The 12,264-nt window shown below is 46.2% G+C and overlaps 1 pseudogene; it reads right to left on the bottom strand.

The window, feature by feature from the left end:
* LOC141573812 (trafficking protein particle complex subunit 9-like) overlaps positions 1 to 10,224 on the bottom strand; it is a 38,050-nt pseudogene extending 27,826 nt beyond the window's left edge.
* Positions 10,225 to 12,264: the final 2,040 nt, after the last annotated feature.

Raw genomic sequence — 12,264 nt, 5'->3', positions numbered from 1 at the left:
CTACCGCAAACTAACTACACGGCCGTCAGTGGTGGACATCAGCTGCAACAGACACGGAGTCAGCTATTTATGCCAACATGGGTTAAAAGTAAAGGCCGGGGCAGGGAGGCCTGCACGGCTGCTGAGGCAAAGCACAGACCCGGCTCTGAATGCCCACTGGCTGGAGAAGAGAGGAAGCTACGGTCCCCTTTAGCGGTCGCTGTGTCAACAAGATCCAGGTGAGCCAGCTACTTAGGAGAAGGCCATGTTTTCCTGATACTCAGAAAAACCAGCCTCGTAAAGGGAACACAAGAGTGGCATGGATTTTAGACCCCCCTAAGCCACTTTATGAAGGCAAAGTAAAGTAAATGGCACAGGGATGTTGAATGCAAAAAAAAAAAAAAAATTAAATAAGTAAACGGTGACTGCTTCCTCCAACAGCGTCCCCTGCAGCTGCACACCCATGAGCCTGCCACTTTCTCACCAGTGACCGCTGGCCAGGAAGTGCCATCACGCACGTCACACTGTGACAGCCAGGAACCGCGTGAAGAGCACGTTTGTGTAAAAGCAGGAATCGAGCAAGATGCTGCAGACTTTGACTTGACAAGTTTAAATACTCCATGAAAAGAATCCCTCAGCAGCCGCCTAAATCAATTCGCATCTCACTTCTTCAAAACAATCAAACAAATTGAATAAGGGCGCATTTGTCACCAAATATAAGGAGGACCAAACAGGTTCCTCAAAGCAAGGATTTTAACAGGTATCAAACACCAGTGGGTGATGTGCTAACAAAGCAAATATTCCAAAAAATTAGAAAATAAAAAATGACTAGGATAATACATGGATCAAGGTAACTGTTAAGTTTTTGCTCTTTAAAGCGATGGAGAGAGTACGGAGGGCAATCTGGATATTTCCAATGCAGGGTGTGCACAGCCCACATTTTCAGACGCAACAACATGCTCACTGGGCAGTACAAGAGAAAAAGAATAAAGAAAAAGGAAAAGAGGAACAAGAGAAAATTAGAAACACACAAGAACAAAAATGATTTTGACAGCATGTACAAGAATTTATGTGAGTGTGTGAGGCCCGGGATGCTGGGACGGTGAGACCCACACTCACCTCCTGCTCCAGGGAAGGCAGGGGCCTGAGGGGAGCGGCGCTGCTGGGGGACCCCAACGTGATCAGCGCCCCTAACCAAAACTCCACCTATATGCGTCTAGGCAGCTTTTGAGCTACAAATTGTGGTCGCATTTCAGGCTGGACAGTTTTACTCACTTCCACCAAGAGTAGCAGGAGAGAATTAGACTGTTCCTGTACCAAAGCATTGTTTAAAAAATTAATGACTGTGGAATAGTAAAAGCAAAAATTGAGTAAAAGTGACTGGAGGAGAATGTGGTTGACCCGAGCTCACTTGCCACGTTATCTCACTGACGTTAAGATGCTGGCTGAGCCCTTATGGTACCAAAACAGACAGACCCACCAGGAGGGAGGTTTAATGCGCTGCTGTATTTTGATGCCGGGAGCCATGCCTGGTACACGAGGTTCTGGGTAAACAATGGTGACAGTGTCAACCACTATGGGCTAAGCACACATCCAGCTACTCCGCCAAATCCCAAGGGCAGACTTCAAAAGGCAAAAACAAGTTGGCATTCTCTGGTGGGTCTGCAGAGTCAGAGCCAAGCAGTTGCTGAGCAAAAATGTCACCAGTGCCTCCTATGACAAAAGAGGAGGCACTGGCCTGGGGCTGGGGCAGGGCTCTAGGCTTCCACTGCTCACCAACCAATCTGTCCAGGGGGAGAATGTGGTCTCTGCGTATGTTGCACCTATGCACCTACCTTGACTGACGCCTGGGGGCTCAGCAGGAGGTGACATGTGAGGTGAACGGAGCCAGCCTCGGTGTAGCACAGTGCTGGCAGCTATGCCCTCAGCAGTGCCCAGGCTCCTAAACCTGACACCTCATCTCCAAGGAGCAGAAGGGGAGTGCGGGCATGAAGATCACAGGGCCCTGTGAGGACAAGTACAGGCCATGACATGCCTTGCCTCTTCCTTAAGCCATAGAGTTATGTCCGGGAGGAACAGAAAATTCATCCAGAGGCCGCTAGGCACCTCACACACGTGGGGGACTCGGGTCACCTCTGCCTATCACTCACAGGGCTGGTCTGGACATTCTTTTTATCAATTCTCTGGCATCTTCTCCTCCAACTTACCAACAACCAGAAAGTAGAATCTGATCTTAGTTAATTTCAAGAATCACAGAGCACCGCCTCCACAGTGGGCCCGGCAGCCGTGCCAGGTCCTCCGACCGTCACCTGTCAGACCGCCATGAGTTCTCTCCAGACTCAAGGCCTGAGGCCGTAGGCCGTGGGCACACAGCTTCCCTCACTCTCCCCAGCAAAGGGGGACCACCTCTCGGCAAAGGCATGTCACCCTCTTCTGCACGAAGGACAGCACTATAGATACACGGGGAAACAGAGCAGATGGTGGGGGGGGTAGGCAGCCCAGAAGAGCTCGTCTGTAATTCCGAGACAAAGTGGGGCCGTTGACTTAATCACAGGGACAAAGTGAGGATGAACATTTCCCTGTTCTTTCCCATACTCCGTGATACGCCTTTCCCTGCATAAGGAGTTCATTCGGAGGTCCCTGGCGGTGATTCTGATGTCCCAACATGGCATGCTGGCTGTCGGGCAGGAAGAGAGGGCCTGAGCCGAACAGGTGCTGGGCCTGGGAGGCAGGAGACACCGGCTCCAGCCCCAACTCAACCAGCGCCTCGTTCTGCCTCTCGGGATTCAGCATCTCATCTACAAGCAAAGGGATGAGACTATCTTAAGACAGGCTGCCCAACATAAATGAAATGAGAGCCATGTAAAGAAAGTTTCCCAGTTGCCACATTTAAAACGGTAAACAAAGAAACAAACCAACAAACAAAAAACAAATACTAGAAAATGATTTTAAGAACAAATCTTAACCTACTGTATGTAAAATACTATCATTTTGACATGTAATCAATATAGGAAGTGATAAGATAGTTTACATTCTTTTTACTAGACAAGTCTCAGCGTCTGATGTTCATTCGACCTACAGCAAATCTCAGCTCAGAGCAGCCTCCTCCCCAGCTCTCCTAGCATCAGTGGCTGTGGATACTCTATTGGACAGCAACTCCAGGGGTCCCACCAGGGTCCTGGCTGAAAAGCTGGAGTAAGTGCCCACAATAACCCTAAAAGGATCTCTCTGAAACAAAGGCAGATTCACTTTTAAATGTCTGTAAACCGGCGGGCTGCACCTCCCTCCACCCTTGGCTACAAGAGAGTCCTCTTCCTTGCTGATCCCTTTCTGGATGTAGGGAAGAAACCCGGCACACAGCCAGGGTGGACTGGCCTCCAGGTAAACTTACCTGCTTTCTGTGTCCAGTCCCATGATGTCCTCCTTCTCAAATGGGATGCAGAGAAGGAGGATCTTGTCCCCAGAATTGTCGGATGCACCGTCCAGCCACTTGGACTTGGGCAAGATGAAGAGTGACTCAGTGAAGTCGTCGATCCTCTTCTCCACCTCCCTGCAGTCCTCGTAAATTGAAGGCCACTTCGGTGCGCGGCTGCTCGGCCACCTCCCCATGCAGCAGAAAGTCAAAGAGCTGAGAGTCATAGAGCGTGGTGCCATACAGCTCCTCTGCACGTGGAGCTTTTCGAAGCCTTGGCCGAGAGGCAGTCAGTAATGATGACAGGGCCCAAGACCTTGCGGTGGGTCTGGAATTCGCTCCACCCATTCTTGGGCGCATAGTGGTGACTGTAGTGGATACAGTTTGCCCACTGGGAGCTGCACGGACTGATCTGACTCACCAAGGTGATTCACTTATAGATGCAAAAGAAATTCTCCTCTGAGATGATCCCCACGTGTTCGACCACCACGGGGAAAGTCTGGTGGTCCTCAGCACACTGCACGTAGTCAGGGATGCTCATGTTGCAGGCCCTGACGAGAGGGGAGAGGAGATCGAAGTACATACTGTACTGTGGGCTGCAGGCCCATCTGGGTTGCGGTGACCTGGTGTGTACCAACCAGAAGGCAAGGGAAGCTCAAGTAAATCCGGGGGTACAGTTTGTCCTCAGAGTCTTCAAATGGCTACCGTAGCTCGGATCACATTACCCAGCTTTTGGTCTAGGCTTCCTGCCCTGCAGAGAAGGGTCATTTCTTGTTTTCTGTTTCCAAGCACCTACCAAGGCCCTGATGAAAAGTCACTGCTGAAAAATGCTGAATAAGGAAATGAACAAAGGAAGTGCTTTCCCCATCCTCCTTCAGCAGAATATAAAGAAAAGTACTACAGTGGGATCAAAAGATCTGGTTTTCTATCCAATTTATTTGAACTCCTAAGCTTCAGAATAATGGATAAGAAAACTTGCCTTGGGGAGGAGGGTACAGTTCAGTGGTAGAGCACGTGCTTAGCATGTACGATGTCCTGGGTTCAAACACCAGTACCTCATTTTAAAAAATGAAACAAATAAATAAACCTAATTACCCTCCTGAAAAAATATTTTTTAATTCAAAATTCAAAAAAAACCTTGCAATTGACACAACATTGTAAACTTGACTATACTTCAATTAAAAAAAAAATCTTTCTCTTACATGAATATATCTGGATTACAGAAGTTTGCAAATGTAAAATGCCTAGGGTACCACCTGCATAAAAAGGGGTGACTGTACAAATTTAGTATCGCTCCTTTATGAGCTATATTTCCTTTGGGGGGGTTATAACTTCTTAGAGCTAATTTTCTCAGATTAAAAAATATAAACATTACCTGATTCTCAGGACTGCTGAAGAATCAGATAACCCTATTAAAGCATCTGACCCACAGAGGTTACTCAATAATGTTTGTTGAATGAATGAATAAACCAGCAAAGTGAATGCTGCTCCCTGCCACAGACCATCATAATGGTACTGCCTGGAAATCCCAAGCCCACGTTCCACCCGTCTCGACACTAACAATGTGGGTGACCTGGTCAGGCCTGTGTGATTCTCTAAGCCCCAGTTTAATCGTGAATAAAATTAGGGCAATAAAACAAACCTCAAATTGTTAGTGAGTCAGTAATGAATTGTACCCCAAACTTGCAAGTTGGAACCATTAAGGAAAACTATACAAAGGGTCCATAGGCCCTCTCCATATTATCTCTTACAACTACATGGGAATCTACATTATATCTCAAAATAAAAAGTCTAATTTTTTAAAGAGGCTATTGAGGTTAAATGAGCTCACTGTCTCAAATAAGGAACACAAAGCACAAATAGGACAATGCCAGCACATGAGATACACTCAGTTAACATTCCCACTCAACCCATTGGTCCCTCCAACTTCAGAGCAAGAGGATGGGTCCTCGTGGCAAGAGGCCACTGCACCTGAAGCTAACAAAACTAATGGTGCCCACTTCCAAGAGCTCCTGTCATCACCCTTGTTCTAATTTTCTATTTGTAATTTTTTTCTTTTTATTAAATAGAAACTCCCAATTGCATAGCCTTCACCTGACTAGATATCATGATGGCAGCCCTTCAAAACCTGACCACAGAGATCATGATGGCAGCCCTTCTTGGTGAAACAATAAAATGAAAAGCCATTTCCACAAGACCTCTGTGTAAATCTACTAGGGAACTTAATCCTGGACTGAGGAAGAGGACTGGGGAGGAGGGGGCAATCAGGCGCACAGAAAACTATGGGCCACCTGTCCCACGATGGACTTTAGACTCAACCCTCACCCTACAGGAAATTCAAAATACACACCGACAGATTGCTATGGACAAGATTTTTTTTTTTTTAAACAAATCCCTGAATCCCTAGCAGGTCTTATTTCTACCGAAACACAAATGGATTATGTGTATAATGTTTCACAAAAGCCCTAAAATATTATCACGCCAACTTGACACATCAAGAAAAACTGAGGTAGAGAAGTTTATCACATTGTACATGATTAGAGAGAGGCCACGTCAGACACCGTATTTAAATCCAAGCCACTGCTCCAGTGCTCACACTAGAAAGTGTGACATACTGCACCTTTCCTGCCCTCTCCCTGCAATAAATCTCTGAAGAGTCTTTTCTGTGCCACCTGGAATCACAATCACATCAATTTTCCACAAAGTGCTATGTCACTCCTTGGAGGCTGTATCAAAATCTAAAGGGTTGGGATGGGAGGAGTGATTTGCATTTTCTGTTTCTCAAAGGAAACATGGCTTTAAAGGAAACTGAAAAGCACATATCTAGTCTAAGCCCTCATTGTGCAGAGAAAAAAATGGAGGCTCAGAAGAGATGAGGAAAGGTCCTTATTAATAAATATATCCTCAGCGCAGCACCAAGCCAGCCCTGGGCACTGCTGGGGGAGGATCTGGGAGACCCAGGAGAATGAGTGTTAGAAAAAGGAAAGAGAATAAGCATAAAAGGCCCTGTCTCTACACCACCATACCATGGAATTCCACCAAATTACCAAGTAAGGGTGCAGCCAATATTAAGGTGGGCTAAGCAGGTTATAGAAACCTGGAAGTCTCAACCATATTGGAAATTCCAACATTTACTATGTTTTTTTCCCAGTTCAAGCATCAACTCAGTGGGAACTCTGTACCAGGGACTACACGAGGCCTGGAGTTCTCCCAAATACAGACCTCTATTACCACGTGTACAAACCACATAAAGGCCACCAGAAGAAAAGCACCCACAGATGGAATTACTGAAACTGAAAGCAGCCAACCAGCATATATTACTAAGAAAAATGGTGCTCCTAGAAATGGACTCATGGACATAGAAAGCCAACTGTGGTTAGCAGGCAGGAAAGGGGGGATTAACAGATACACGTTAATAAATATAAAATAAATGACAAGGACCTACTATATAGCACAGGGAACTATATTCAATTTCTTGTAATGAGTTGTACTAAAAACAATCTAAAACATATTTATACACATATGCATATGTTCATAACTGAATCTCTGCTGTACACCTGAAACTAACATTGTAAATTGACTACACTTCAATAAAAATTAATTTAAAAAAATAAGTAAAAATAAAAGCAACGCCATTAAGAAAAAATAAAAGAACACTCTAATCCCCTTAGCTGTAGCTGCTGAAGAATTTTGGTTGCAAGCACCAAGTCCACTGGATCACTCCAGCACTGGCTGTCACTCTTTCTGACCATCAGAGAGTCACTTGGCTTCACTGAGGTTAATTTTCTCTTATGTGAAAGGCTACAGTTGCAACTAATGATGTATAGAATCTCATCATTCACAAGCCCAAAAATTAGTGAGGACTTCCCATGGGCCAGGCTCTGGAGAGATGAAAATATAGGGTCCCAGTTATATTCATGGGTAGAAGAAGTTTATGCCGTAAAGACAATAATTCTTCCTATTTTGATAGACAGATTCATTGCAATTCTGATTAGAATTCCTACCAGATTTTTCATGGAATGTAACAAGTTAATTTATGGTCAAGAATAGCCAAGAAACTTCTTTAGAACCACCACTGGGGAGGGGTGGATTGGTCATTCATTTCCACTGGTCTTTCTGATGTGATGAAAACGTTTAGGATAATAATTGTTGCACAACTGTAAATATGCTAAAAGCTGCTGAATTGTACCATTTAAATGGGTGGACTTCATGGTGTGTGAACAATATCACAATAAAGCTGTTATATGAAAAAATATTTCTTGACAATTATTTTTCCCTCTATACTACTTAGTCTGCCCCACAATTTAAGAAAAACAAAAAACCAAAACAAACCAAACTGTGCCAGGAGCTCTTTAGGACTGCAATGTCCCTGGGTCTCCAACGCCTCTGGTGGTGCTGTTCCTGTTAACACACCAAGCTGGGCTGGGCTAGTTAGGGAATGTAACTGTCTTTTTAAAATCGATGGTCACACGTTTCACCCTGGGAGAGGGAAGGAAGGAGGATGACACAGCCTTATGCCTTCAGCTCAATTTTAACTGAACCAAGCCCTGCTTTCAACACTGTAAACCCTCTCACTATAAAAACACATGACACCAACAAGCACCGCCATCATAACACCTGAAAGTGTTCAAGGTACTTACCTGGGGCAGAAACACTGAGGGAGGAGACAGAAGCTCGCTTGGCACTGAGGATCCCTTTTCCCGACTCCACCAGTAGCTGGGCTTTACAGCCGGAGGCTCTCAGCCCAGGGAGCAGCGCAGACGCCACTGAGCTGTTCCTCAGGGAGCGGGAAAGGAAGACCAGGGCAGCCCCGGAGTCACGGGGCAGGGAAATGGGTGGAAACGCGGGCTGCAGCCCCGCTCGGAGGCCATCCCCAGCCCCAGCCCCAGCTGCCCCGTCCGGGTCCGCAGACCCCGCCCGCCTGGGACGCAGCCCGCCCAGTTGTGGGGACGGGCCGGTGGCCGAGGAGAGGAAGCCCGGGAGGAGAGGACTCGCGGGCGAGAGAGGGGAAGGGGACGCCAGCAGCGGACTGAGGGGAGCCCGGCTGGGTGAGAGGTGGCAGGTGCACACCTGGCCCCGGGAAGCTGTGGCACTGGGGCACTGGGGCAGGTGGCGCGGGCAGAGGGGTCTGGCCAGAGCAATTCAGCTGAACACAGGCTGACTCATGCCCTCGTGGTCTGTGACACGCGGACCGCCCTCCCGCAGCCACCTGACCCCTTTCCCGGGAGACCCCACATTGCACTTCCACAGCCAGAGGCACGGGCCCCTGGCAGGAGCTAAAGGCCTGCCGAGCGACAGAGCTGAGAAGCCTTTGGGGCTAATCCCCGGCTCGGAGCTGGAGCTTCCAACCCGCGGTCCAGCTGACACCGACCGCCCATGCGCAGGAGGGCCAGCAATCCGCTCTGGGTTCTGCGAGAGAAGGTGGGGCAGTGAGGGAGGGAAAAGATGGGAGGGGGAGGAGAGGAGGGAAAAAGTGGAGGGAGACAGATGGACCGGAAGAGCAGAGAGAAGGGAGGGATCTGGAAAGGGTAAGGTCCTAGCGGGGATGGAGAGAAAAAGCTTTACCTCTGGTGGCACCCTGAAGAAGGCGGCAGTCCTGCCTCTGTACCCTTCTGTAACACTTCAAGGCCCGCAGCTCAAGTTTTACCTCCCTGATCCAGCCCTCCATCCGATGCTGCTGCAGAACCCCTACGGGTATCACACCTGTTGCCCCCAAGCAGAGCAGGGTTTTCTGTTGGTCTGGGAACCAAGCACCCGCAGGTGTTGTCGCTCAGAACTACCTTGGGAAGAGTACATATTCCCCTTTTACACGCTGGGAAACAGGCAGGCACGATCTTTGCCTTAGCTCCACTGTCCCAGGTGTTGGGCTGGCAGGGAGCGGGGTGGTTCAAGATCAGAGCCCCAGACAGAGCAGACTGCCTGAGTGTTGGTGCATAGTCCCCATCCGTCCTGGGTAAACCACACTCCACCCTAGTGGAACCATCAAGGGCTCACAGTAGTTCCCTGGGTGTGGGAGAGCTGTCCTCATGTGAAGGAAAAGCCCAGCTGGGCTAACAAGCTAAGTCACAAATCTAAGTGTGATAAGTGTCGGTTTACTGATCTAAATTCTGCTGGGCTAACTCGTAAATCTGAAGTTTAGTGTCAGTTTACTGGGCTAACAAGCTAAGTCGTAAATCGAAGCTCAACAAGTGTCTATTACAAGTTGACAAGCACCAGTGTGCTGATTCCTTCCTTTTTGTTGCTTGAGCCTTATTGGCTAATACACCCTTACTTGTAATTAACCCTTTAAAACTTCATGTGTATGTCTTGGAGGTGGGTGCTCAGAACTTCGGAGCAGAAGCCCCTCTGAGCCCGCCGGCATAATAAATCTGTGTACGCCAACACTCCGAGTGGTGATTGTTCCTTGGCTGGCCTGTTGTTTCCATAACACTCAGTTCCAGTGCCCAGCTTGCTAGGTATATAGGAGTGCTACCAAATCCAAATTCATTCTCTTCAGTGCAGGACAGGCCAATAAGTTGGGAGACCAGGTGTTGGGGCATGGAATAGCAAGTTTCTGTAGACCTAGATGGCAAACTAATGTCCTGGAAAACCATCTCCCCAAGTCAGAATTCAGGCTCCTTTCCTACGTGCTTGGTTGTTGCAATCTTCTTGGTGTAGGAATTCCTTCTTGTTAGAATCCTTTGTTCTTGCAGCTATCTGCCTGGGTCAAATCTCTGTAAACCTCTAACAAAACAAACGTTATTTTCTATTCTGCAATTTCTTATCTTTTTATGAATGAAAATGTGTTAAATATACTTAAAGATCAGAGCCTTCAGAATAGGTTCTCCTGTATATTTCAGGCTCTAAGCAACATTGTTTTACAAGCAAGATGAAGCCTAGGAGACAGAGCATAGGATTAAAGTCAAAGGAAAAGATATAATATGGAGTCAGATTTGTTCTGTTCTATTACCCAGGCAGAAGCCACTTGAGGATTTAAATCCCTTTAAGTTAAAAATAACTAAAACTTTAAAGGAATTTACATACATATGTGGGAATGTGCATAGCATATCTGGAAAATCACCCAAAGGATAGTAAACAGTGGCATCTCCAGGGAGGGCTGAAAGAAGAGAGGATGAGGGAAAACTTCTTTCAATTGTGTATTTTTGTGCTCTGTTTGAATTTTTTTTAACCATTTGCATGTATTTCTTTTTCAGTTAAAAAATGTGTAATGGAGCAAAGGAGTAACTAGCTCAGCAAATACAGCAGCCATGGAATCACTGAGTCATCACTTTTGATTTAAGCCAGGAAGCATTTATTGACTCACCTATGTGCCCAGTGCTGTTTTAAGACTTCTTTTATTATTATTATTATTATTATTATTATTATTATTATTATTATTATTATTAATATTATTCTTATTATTACTATTTTTATTATTACTATTTTTATTATTATTATTATTTTATGAATTAATAACAAGGTATCCCTCACCCCTGCACATGGCTGGTGGAAAACCAACTGAGTTTTTATTGAGTTGTTTTCCAAGGAGTAGAGATGAGTTATAAACTGAACACATCTTAAGGCAAAACAGTCGGAGTGGTTTTCCAGCAGGCCAGACAGCTATGAAGGGTTTTCAATAGAGGCCCCCAGAGGCTGAGAGAGAAAGCCTCGAGGACCCTACAAAAAGCTGCCCAAACTGTCTTCTCCATGGCAATACTGAAATAGGAAAGAACAAATCTGACTCCATATTAGATCTGTTCCTTTGACTTTAAAAAAGCCAAGTTAATACTCTCCGGTCTTTTCATGGGTTATGATGTCACAGAGGAGATGGACAGGTCAACAAGGAACCACTCTGCCGTGATCACGGAGCCGGGGAGCGGGATGGGCGGCAACATGTGTGACGCAGTTGTAGCCGTGCCCGCGTTTCTAGGCAGGTACCCAAAGTCGCCTCGACAAGATGTCAAACACTTGTGCCCACGTCCTCATCACCTGACATGTATTAAAGAGAAATGGAAATGTATAAAAGGCCAATACCCTTGGTGGGTACACCGTCCAAAGAGCAAAGTCACAGTTTGACAACTGGCCATCTCGGTTCCCTGGGCTTCATTCTTGGAGAACCTTAAAAACCACTCCTCTGTCCTTAAGAAGTGCTGCATATTTGTCCTATCTTTGGCTCAGGGATGGAGCACGTTCAAGTGAACTTTAATGTCTGCACAGATTTGACTGTCTTTCTCCAGGTTCACTTGTCCATTCTAAAGAGACCTGAGCTAAGTCCATCCTCCGTAAGATCTATTCCCTCCAGTGACTGCTCATTGAGCCTGCAATTAAGAGCCAGCAGAACAAGAATGTCCTTAGCTAAAAAGTTCACCCACCCTTCACTGCTTTCTTAATCTCCTCTCCTGGCTAATTGCAACAGACTATCACCTCCCTCCACCAAGCTCCCCAACTATGTCAGTTTGTCTCCCCAAAGAGAAGGTAAGGTCCATAAAAGAGGAGACAACTCCATAGTCACGTCTGAATTCCTAGCATAAAGTAATGTTAAGAAATAGAACTATGATTATGGCTTCTTTCCTTTAAAACCTTTCTGGTTATTTGATTGAGACCTTGGAAGACAGGTGTTTGCATTCAAGTATCTTGATCCTCAAGACTCTGGAGGCCTTTTTCGGAATGGCTGCTCACTGATTCATTCAAACCACAGCTTCTCATTCCAGGAGTAGCTGTGATTCTCTGCCAGGAGTTTGTGGTTACTCTCATGCCAGAAGAGCTTTAAACTATATCCTTACTTTGGATTTGTTATTTTTCCCCTCTTCCAAAAAAATTGACTTTCCTTAATGTCTTACCTTGAGGAATTTTTTTCATAATTAACCCTTTAGTAAACCATGCTTCTCGGGATG

The sequence above is a fragment of the Camelus bactrianus genome, chromosome 17 (genome assembly GCF_048773025.1).
Source record: "Camelus bactrianus isolate YW-2024 breed Bactrian camel chromosome 17, ASM4877302v1, whole genome shotgun sequence".
Taxonomy (NCBI): Eukaryota; Metazoa; Chordata; class Mammalia; order Artiodactyla; family Camelidae; genus Camelus; species Camelus bactrianus.
This window is presented reverse-complemented; position numbering and strand designations above follow the sequence as displayed.